Raw genomic sequence first — 10,956 nt, forward strand, 5'->3', positions numbered from 1 at the left:
AGAGAGATTTGCTGGGAAACAGACATCAAGTCTAAGATTTGTTTACACAGAGGCAGGGAAGTATGCTTCCAAATCAAAGAACTTCCTCTAATCAAATAATCTTTCTGAGACGCTTTGGAGCTTGTGGTCAATGATGAATATTTAAGTTTGAATTGATCCGGTATTTATGGGAGATATATTTTCGGCGTCGCAGCGAAGGGACATGCATAACACATGCACTCACATCACAGTAAAACCAGCAGGACCCTCCAACTTAATATTGGTCCAATGGATGGTGCTATCCAGGCCATGTTTCATTTCTATAGACAGATAAGGCTATGTGCCCACGTTGCATTTATGAAGCAGAAAATTTCTGCAACATTTCTGCATGTCCCTTGCCAGAAAATCGCGTGCGTTTTTTGGTCGCGTTTTTGACGCGTTTTTGACGCGTTTTTGACGCGTTTTTGTATGCGGATTTTACATGCGTTTTTGTAAGCTTATTTCATGCGTTTTTGAGCACAAAGAAAGTTATTGAAAAAAAAAAAAAAAAAGATGGAAATCCTGATGTCATTTCCTAGTTCAACCCCTCTTCACCATTTTGTTTTTTGCAAAAGACAGTATGCCACAGGAATTGCAGCCCCTGCGGGTCAGCAGACCATGCCTAAACCTTCTGCTAATGACTTGCTTAAATCTCCTGCACTACAACGTTGAGCAGGTAATATAAACTAAGTTTTTTTGGGGTACATTATTTTTATGTAGTGTGTGTACTAACCTATTATTGTTCTATAGGAGCGTTTAAGGAGGAGAAGACGACCAAAAAAAATTTGGGTGCACCCTATCTTGCAGGAGCGGACGGACAAGGGCCACTTTAATGTTCTCTACCAGGATTTAAGGAGGTAAGATATATGTGAACAAAGTATAATGTCATCCGTCTATGCTGTTTTTTTAAGGTTTTGTTTGTATACTATGTTCCAAAATTATCTTTTAATATTTTTTTTTTCTCTGTTTACTATAGTTTTCCTGAAAAATTTAAACAGTTCTGCCGTCTGAACATTATTGCATTTGATCGGCTGCTAAGCCTTATGTCTCCTGACCTGGACTTCCAAGACACTGTAATGCGAAGGGCCATCTCTGCTGAGGAAAGGCTGTTCATCACCTTGCGGTAAGTTGAATGTTGATTTATATGTACCTGGTTTTGCTCGCCACCCTGCGGTGATGGCTGGTGTACCTGGTTTTGTTAGCCACCCTGTGGTGATGGCTCCACTGTGTCTGTCTTTGTGTACATATTTTTAGCTTGACCATGAGATCACCATGCACAGAGATCAGATTGAAAAGGTCACTGATGTGTAAACTCTAGAGCAAACATCATAGGCAAACACAGACACAAAGTCAAAACACATTATAAATTGATATGTGTGAACTCAAGAGAAAACAAAAGATGACCAAAAAAGATTGAGAATGTGGAGCCCCCCCCCCCCCCAAAAAAAAAGAGCCCATTGTTGGAATAGTTTTTTGTAATAAAGACCTTAATTTTTTAAAAGATGAATTAATAATGGATAATTACTGTTGGCTTGTATTTCTTTTTATGGCTTTTCTAATTATCTATTTTTCCTTTTCAGATTTTTGGCCACAGGAGAGAGCTATACATCACTGCACCTCCAATTTAGGGTTGGTAAATCCACCATTTCCAGAATTGTGAGGTGCACATGTACCGTCATCTGGCAGAAGTTGCAGCCCATCGTGATGCCTTCTCCAACCGAGGAGACTTGGCTGCAGGTCGCAGCAGGCTTTCAAACTGTGGCCAACCTTCGCTGACTACTTCATGAGTCCTGAAGGTGCCGTGCACTGGCAATACTCCTGTGCTGGTGTTGAGCAGCCTGACCAGCAGAGAAGATCTGATGAACAATAAAAGAAGAACTTCCTCCTTTTTTTTTTAAATAAAAATGTAAAAAAAATGTTTTTAAAAAAAATAAATTTTGGTTAAACTTAAATTTGTCTAAAATATTTCTTGAATTGCAACCTTCTACATTTTTTTTTTCGACAATACGTCAACGCAAAAGTGAACAAGCCACAAAGACCAGAGCCTGTAAATTGGCATTACTACCTAGAGCGCTATTCCCAAGTACTGTCTGCTAAAGTCAACCCTCACCATTGTTATTTGCTTGCGCTAAGAACAGAACTAGCAAATAACAGTGTTGAGAGTAGTATTCATCCAAAAAATAGTTGTGGTCCAAAATATCAAAGTATATTTCTAATTTAAAAACCACTGTATACAGCCGACCACATACGTAGATTAGTTTGAACAAATTTCAAAAATGTAGAGTTCCTCTGACCTGCGCTATGGTGAGCGCAGATCAGGGGAACACTTTTTCATTACAACCCAATCCAACCACATATACACTTGAAAAAAAAAATTAACAGATAGTTTAAATAATTTTTTTAATACGTAATATAGAATAACTGTAAAAAACTTTTTAAAAACACAAAACAACAAACTTCTAGAAAATTTAATCGGACAAACATTGCCCATAACTTGGGAAAAAATTACACACTGTGTACAGCACACCTGTCCTCTAATCAGTTTTGGGCCCTAAAATACGGGCAGCACCTGTAGGTTGTTTAATTATATAAAAAGAAAGACCTTTTCTTACAGTCCCCTACGCCTGATGCCTGGTATAGGTGACCATAAGAAAAGGTCTTTGTTAATTGTCTGATTCTGTAAAACATTGTGTATCTATCGACCTACAGGTGCTGTCTGTATTTGCTAGGGTCCAAAAATGCTGACAGGGAGGGGTAAAATTTTTTAACTACAAGTTTTGAAGGTCTTCTTCAAAGCTGTACCCAGGAAACATTTCTTGCGAAAAAGTAGAGTTGGGGGATGGTCCTCTGATAAATGATGATGCACCATGAGCCATTTGCCGACCATAACTTGGTTGCATATCTTCTGGACGGTATGCTGCAGCAACCTGACCAAAACGCTGGGTTGCAGCTGCTGGTCGTGGTGGAGGCACACTGGGTTTGAAACAATTAAATATTCCGCATACTACGGCTGGGGGCGAGGGCATAACTGCTGCCTCTTCAATTGCCATGACCATAGCGCCTGCTGCAGTCATGTACATGTTCTGCCTATCTCGTGGCAGAGATCTGATGCGGGCAGCTTGGGCTGAGCAAAATATATCGATGGCATCTTCCTGGGATGCCCTTTCCACAAGGCTGAGGGTTCGATTTGTGAGTGCTTCAAGCACAATAGTCCCACCCCCGTGGCTTTTGGCCTTTTTTTTGCCCGCCCTTCTCGATGCCACGAGATGAGCAGAACCAGACCCCCTCCCAGTGGGCCTCAACACATCACCAGCAGAGCTTCCAGCGTCACTTGGAGCAGGAGCAGGAGAATCAGTCACCAAACCCGTCCCGATGTCCGCTGGATTGGACAAAGAATGTGAGGGACAACCAGATGCTGAAGATGCCGAAGCAGATGGATCCGGTGAGGAAAGCTGGAAAAAGTCCTCGGATTCCTCCTCTACTTGCTCAGTGGTTGTGTCCTCTTCTGCTGTTGGGGCCATGATGTTTCCTTCAGTTCTGTATATAATAAAAGGTAAATCCCAATGTAAATACAACATTTTTGGAAACATTTCAATTAATATGTTTTGGGAATTTACCTCCGCAAACTCCTACTGGTTAGTATGAAGGCCAGCTCGTCCGCAAAAGGAAATTTCCTTTTTTTGGGTGATGAGCCACTTTGCACCGACTGGTGATACTTCACCAGCCGGTCGGTGACCGATCTCCACCGATTTTTAATATCATACACTGCAATGACACAACCAAAACAATTTATGAACTGCTTTGACACCAAAAAGTGCAATTATAAATAGATATAAAAATAAGTGTAAAAATCAAAACTTACTAATTTCCTCTTGGGCATCACGTTCAGCATTAACCCACTGGGGATACATTTGGCTCAACACAGAGGCCCAGGCGTCTTTTTTCTTCTGCTTGTCTTTGTAGTCAGGACTAGCTCGGTCCCATATTTCGGGATATTTTTCAATCTACAGTGAATAATAACGTGTGTGAATATTATTTTAAAAACAAAATGGAGGAATAAAAGATTAACCCCAAAAAAAAAATTAAATAAACATATGGAGATATGTACGCACACACACCAACACTAACCCCTCACCTATATTGTACGGTTCTTTCACACGTCAATCTCCGGGACGAGTGTTGATGCCATTTTCCACACACAGCGGAGACCCACACACAGACCCATTGCAAAGCATGCTCGGTCACACTTATCTGTACTAACGTGGATATGTGGACGTGAGAAATCAACCTTACAGCGTATGCAGGAGCTTTCAGTGAATGAACCTACATACACTGTACAATAATCTTTCAATCTTTTAACCAAAAAAAATAAGTGGGCTCACGCATAGCTTTAATAAATAGCAAAGGGAAAGCAGACGGTTGTTGGCTGATGTTATAGTCTGTGAAGTAGCCAATAACCATGGACCCTTCCTTTGCTATTAATACCAGGCCGCAGCAGTTAGCTTAGCCTTTACTGGCTACTATATAGGAAGCCCCCCCCCAAAAAAATGACATGGGGTCCCCCTATAAATTGTAGCCAGCAAAGGCTAGCCACTTTGCCTTTTCTGGCTACTATTTATGAAGACCCCCCCCAAAAAAATTACATGGGGTCCCCCTATAAATTGTAGCCAGCAAAGGCTAGCCGCTTTGCCTTTTCTGGCCACTATATAAGAAGACCCCCCCAAAAAAAATTACATGGGGTCCCCCTATAAATTGTAGCCAGCAAAGGCTAGCCGCTTTGCCTTTTCTGGCCACTATATAAGAAGACCCCCCCAAAAAAAATTACATGGGGTCCCCCTATAAATTGTAGCCAGCAAAGGCTAGCCGCTTTGCCTTTTCTGGCCACTATATAAGAAGACCCCCCCAAAAAAAATTACATGGGGTCCCCCTATAAATTGTAGCCAGCAAAGGCTAGCCGCTTTGCCTTTTCTGGCCACTATATAAGAAGACCCCCCCAAAAAAAATTACATGGGGTCCCCCTATAAATTGTAGCCAGCAAAGGCTAGCCGCTTTGCCTTTTCTGGCCACTATATAAGAAGACCCCCCCAAAAAAAATTACATGGGGTCCCCCTATAAATTGTAGCCAGCAAAGGCTAGCCGCTTTGCCTTTTCTGGCCACTATATAAGAAGACCCCCCCAAAAAAAATTACATGGGGTCCCCCTATAAATTGTAGCCAGCAAAGGCTAGCCGCTTTGCCTTTTCTGGCCACTATATAAGAAGACCCCCCCAAAAAAAATTACATGGGGTCCCCCTATAAATTGTAGCCAGCAAAGGCTAGCCGCTTTGCCTTTTCTGGCCACTATATAAGAAGACCCCCCCAAAAAAAATTACATGGGGTCCCCCTATAAATTGTAGCCAGCAAAGGCTAGCCGCTTTGCCTTTTCTGGCCACTATATAAGAAGACCCCCCCAAAAAAAATTACATGGGGTCCCCCTATAAATTGTAGCCAGCAAAGGCTAGCCGCTTTGCCTTTTCTGGCTACTATTTATGAAGACCCCCCCCAAAAAAAATGACATGGGGTCCCCCTATAAATTGTAGCCAGCAAAGGCTAGCCACTTTGCCTTTTCTGGCTACTATTTATGAAGACCCCCCCAAAAAAAATGACATGGGGTCCCCCTATAAATTGTAGCCAGCAAAGGCTAGGCGGACAGCTGCGACCTGATATTAATAGCCTAGAAAGGGGCCATGGTTATAGGCCCCCTCCCAGGCTATAATATCAGCCCTCAGCTGCCCCAGATTTGGCGCATCATATTTGTGCGCCAAATCTGGCGCTTAGCCTCGCTCTTCCACGCTGCCCTGGTGCGGTGGCAGGGGGTAATAGTGGTGGGGTTCATGTCAGCGCCAGCTGACATGAAGCCCAGGTTAGTAATGATGGGCGTCAATAAGACACCCCCATTACTAACCTACAAAGTGTTAAAAAGAAAAAAGACAAACACCCAGAAAAAAATAATTTATTTGAAATAAAACACAATTTTATTTAATTCTAATTTTACTAAAAAAAAAAAAAATAGTTACCTGTCCACGTTCCTGCGCTGATCTCCCATGCACAGCTGTCACATCTGGAGATGTGACAGCTGTCATGGCTGCTGTAAGCTCACGCTGCCGGGAACACGTCCGCTCCCAGCAGCATGAGCCCCTGACTGAGGTCACCGGAGTGCATTCAGTCAGCGCTGCTCCGGTGACCTCCTTTACAGCCCTGTTGTACCGTGGGAATTTCTCACGATACAGCGGGGCCGTAAAGCAGATCACCGGAGCAGCGCTGCCTGAACTCCGGCGAACCCGTTCATTCTAGCGGCGGCAGCGGTTCAGAGCGGTCACATTCTATGTGGCTGCTCTGAACTGGAGATCTTCGTGGGACACTCGTGGACTGCTACGGAGGGGTAAGGATAAGGTTGTGGTTTATTATTTTATATTTTATTACAGGAGATCGATGGCTTCGGGGAATTAGGTGTCTAGGTGAGTATAGGTGTAGTTTTTTATTTTTTACTTTATTTTAGGTGGCGATCGGCGGGGACAGGTAATGTATGAACTATTTTATTTTAGGTAACCACTGGCCACCAATGAAAAAAAAGGGGGCAGTAGATGACATATTATTGGGGCAAATAAAAAAAAAACTTTAATAATGATAGCACCCCCCCCCCCCAAAAAAAAAATAGGGGGGGGGGGGGGATAGGGTCAATAATATATGGAGGCACATATGGGGGCTATTAAATTTAATTTTGGGGCACATTTTACAGCAGGATCAGTCTGATGGGAACTACTGCTCCCATCGAGCTGATCCTGCTGGCAGGAGTGGACGGGGGACAGACATAGGCCGATGGGAGTAGTAGTGTCACATCGGCCTATGTCTGCCTGCTGACACCCGCGCACACAGACCCCACACAGACTCCACACAGACCCCACACAGACCCCACATACACACCACACAGACACATACAGACCACATACACACCACACAGACACATACAGACACTTACCACACTAATCATGAATCCCACGTTGACATTCATCCGCTTGTACCATCCCACGTTAGCAGCCATGATCCTGAGAGACGGGAATATTATGGGATTCTCGTCTTCCTGGATTATGGGATGCTCATGGGATGGATGGATGGAACGCCCAATTGTGACGTCACTTCCTATTTGCTGCGGTTTTGAGGTACAAGACCGCAGCAAAGGCGCTTCACTTCCGCAATTATTTTTACATATTTGCGGATTTGAAGCGGCCCAATGCAAGTCAATGGCGGCGATTACGCCGCGCTTCCGCAAAATTAAATGACATGCTGCGGATTTTTCCGCGGAGCATAAACGCAGCGGAAAAAACCGCAGCGTGGGCATTGACAGTGCGGCTTCTCATTGAGGACCATGGGGGGCGGATTACCAAGCATTTTTGGAGCATTTATGCTGCGGAAATTCCGCAGCATATACGCTTGAAAAATGCTACATGGGCACACAGCCTAAAAGCACGATGAGAAACATGATGACAATATCTACTGCCTGCGACCCCCTGGGGCAAAGATATCTGGTAAGTTGGGGATCTCATAAAATTCTGAAAAACCCAGCACATCCCACAACCAGCCCCCACATGAGCTCACCAAAGGGAGGTAGGTGGGCGTCATTTTGATCTTTTAAAAAGGAGAAATTGGGTTTGGTCATTTGTCAGTCCTTGGAAGGTACAGCTTGCTGTGGGTTCTATCCATTTTCCCAAGGAGTACCTCCCTCCACTAAGCTCTTAGCCATTTCCATGACATCAGGTTTAGTAATTTTCTTTTGTCATTTCTTTTATTTTATATAATTGTATATACAGTATTGTTTTGTTCCCATTTTGTATCATCTTTGCATATTTTTTATAAACACTGCCTACCTTTCTGGATTAAATATATAGCTCTGTTCCTCTTGATCTGTAAACCGCACCCCTAAAGCCATACGCTACCTGTAATGGGTGTCCAGTCAGCCTGTGTAAATGATTGGTGGTGGTGGTAGCTAGTAGTGGTTCCTTTTTGTTATTGTGGAGCTGTCAATGACCGTACCGGGGTATATATAAATATATTACATGCATTAGAACCAGAGGTGTATATACCATTCGCTCACTCCGAGTTCCTCCAATAACTGGCCTAGTAGTGGAAGCAGCTGCAGCTGAGTCCATCCCTCATCACTCAATTGCATAATTGTTCTGACAATTGGAGGCAACAGAGTTGCGTTCCCTTAACAAACTGGTGACAGCAGGTGCATCTGCGTGATCTCCCTGGTGTCATCTGTGACAAAGTGGTAACAGCGGTGGGATTTGTGTGACCCACCTGGCTGTATTCTTTGACAATTGGTGATAGAGTTGGGATCTGTGTGAACCCCCACCCCCGGCTGCATTTCTTTAACACATTAGCTAAATTACTATTTCATATTTTGGCTAAAAAGAACCTACCTGATGGTAACTGAAAATTCTGGCACAATACTCATGCAAATAAAGACAACATTGGCCTTCTTTTGGTAATTGGACATTTTATTATAGCCTATGACCCTAAGACCAATTCAATGGTTATCCTGCTTTTAGTTAACTGAATTGTGAGCATTCTTCAACATTGACTTTCCTGTAAAGTTTTCTTGAAATATTCTTACTGCTAACTGACTTGGGAATGTTAAGATATTCTTTTGTGTATTACACTTTAGGGCATAATGCTCATGTAAAGCCTCCCAGCAGGGGAGATGCAATAGACACCAATACAAGAAGAGAATTCAAAACTGACATTGTGGAAAGATATCATCAGATGCAAGATGTTAACATGGATCCTGAGAAACGACTCTCATCCACTACTATTATATTTTACTTGTCAATCACAAAGATTAGACATAGCATAGAAATACAAATGTAAATGTATATTCTATAGGGAGTGAAAGGACAGAAATGACAAATAAAGACTAAAGAGACTGATTTTAATAATTTAGTACAGAGTAATAGTAAATATTACATATTTATTGTATGCTGCTCATAATCCTAAACTAAATCAATACATTGCTTGGTGGCTAATATGTATAACTACTCACACACACCATTATTTTATGATGGTAATGCTGTAAATAAGAAATATGAAGATGTATCACAATAATGATACAGTACTGTGCTAAAGTTTCAGACATATGTTGAAAAATGCTGCAAAGTAAGAATGCCTTCTAAAATGGAAGTGTAAATAGTTTATTTTTATCAATTTTCAAAATGCAAATAAACAAAAGTGAAATTAACTCAATATTTGTTGTGACCAGCCTTTACCTTCAAAACAGCATTCATTTTTCTAGTTACAGTTGCACAAAGTCAGGGATTTTGTAGAAATATAACCAATTATACAAAAGAGGTCATAATAATAATTTTCATATGTAGGTTGAAACACGGTCATTAACTGAAACAGAAACAGCTATGAATGAGGCTTAAAGATGTGAGAGGAATAGCCAAACTCTGCTAGAAAGATACAAGGTAGTTATACTGCATCAGCAAGGTTTCTCCCAGGCACAGATTTCAAAGCAGACTGGGGTTTATAGTTCAGTTGTTCAAACTGTTTTGAAGAAGCACCAAGAAATGGTTAACGATGAGAACCATAGATGCAGTGGTCAGTAAAGGAAACTTAGTGCAGCACATGAAAGATACACTATGCTTATTTCACTCCTAAACATGGGCAGCATGGTGGCTCAGTGGTTAGCCCTTCAGTCTTGCAGCACTATGATCCTGGGTTCAAATCCCACCAAGGACTACATCTGCAAAGAGTTTGTATGTTCTGCCTGTGTTTGTGTGGGTTTCCTCCCACACTCCAAAGACATACTGATAGGATATCTAGATTGTGAGCCCCAATGGGAACAGAGCTGATATTGTCTGTGGAATTAATGGTGCTATGTAAGTGGCTAAAATAAATAAATAAACTGAAAGATATCCGGCAGTGCCATCAGCTCAGAACTGACAGGAACCTGTGAGACCCAGCTACACTTCTCTACTGTTCAGAAAAATCTGTCTGTAAGTGGACAGATTTGTGGCAAAAAAAGACATATCTTTGACATGACATGGAAACTATGCACAAAAACATAGGAACTGCAGTGAAGAAGAATTGCAGTAGAGGCACTGGACTGATGAATCAAAACTTTAAATATTTGACTGTAAAAAAAGGCAGTTTGTCTTCTGAAATGCTGGACAGCAGTACAATAATAAGTATCTGCAGGCAACAGTTAAGCATTATGGAGGTTCCTTATACATTTTGGGCAGCATTCAAGCAAAGGAGGATTTGGTCATGATATGGTTTACTGAATGCTGAGAAATACAAGCAGATTTTATCAATTGTGCAATACCATCAGGGAAGCATCTGGTTTCAAAATAAGACAAAGCAAGACAACAACAACGACCCTAAACATACAGCCCGAAGAAAAACATGGAGTCCTGTAAGTGATGATATGGCCACCACAGAGTCTAGCATCAAGTTTGCATGGAATTACATGAAGAGATAGAAGGATTTGTGGAAGATCTGTGGTTAGTTCTCCAGGATATCTGGAACAAATGACTCGCCCAGGGGGGTATGGGGGACTCGGTACTCGGGCCTTTACCTTCTTGGGATGTCACGGCGGTCGGCTTCCGGGCCCGTACCCTGGGGTCACTCTTAAAAGGGGGTTGGTTGCTTGTGCAGAAGCCTCCGGTTTTCTAGCTGAGACCTAAAGTAACTCGGCTAGTCCAGGGACCGGTTCCCTTCTTGCGGCCTGATCCCTCCACCGCCTGGCAGATTCGGGCGTACGGGTGCCGTCCTACACTCACCGTACCCCCTGGGATCCCTTCTGTTCCTGGAGCTTTTCTCCTGCTCCCACTCCTCTCTCAGTCTTGGGCCTGACAGGCTAAGCCCGCCTCCCGAGCAGAGCTCCTGCAGAGCCTCTGCA

General features: G+C 42.7%; 1 long non-coding RNA gene across 1 annotated transcript; it reads left to right on the forward strand.

The window, feature by feature from the left end:
- The first annotated feature begins 527 nt into the window (after positions 1 to 527).
- LOC141156354 (uncharacterized) lies at positions 528 to 1,135 on the forward strand. Its single transcript, XR_012247593.1, has 3 exons — positions 528 to 694; positions 769 to 875; positions 995 to 1,135. It is a non-coding gene; the product is annotated as an uncharacterized lncRNA (long non-coding RNA).
- The last annotated feature ends 9,821 nt before the right edge of the window (positions 1,136 to 10,956 follow it).

This window comes from Phyllobates terribilis, unplaced genomic scaffold, assembly GCF_046119375.1.
Source record: "Phyllobates terribilis strain yellow unplaced genomic scaffold, ASM4611937v1 Scaffold_8__6_contigs__length_399053987, whole genome shotgun sequence".
Classification (NCBI taxonomy): Eukaryota; Metazoa; Chordata; class Amphibia; order Anura; family Dendrobatidae; genus Phyllobates; species Phyllobates terribilis.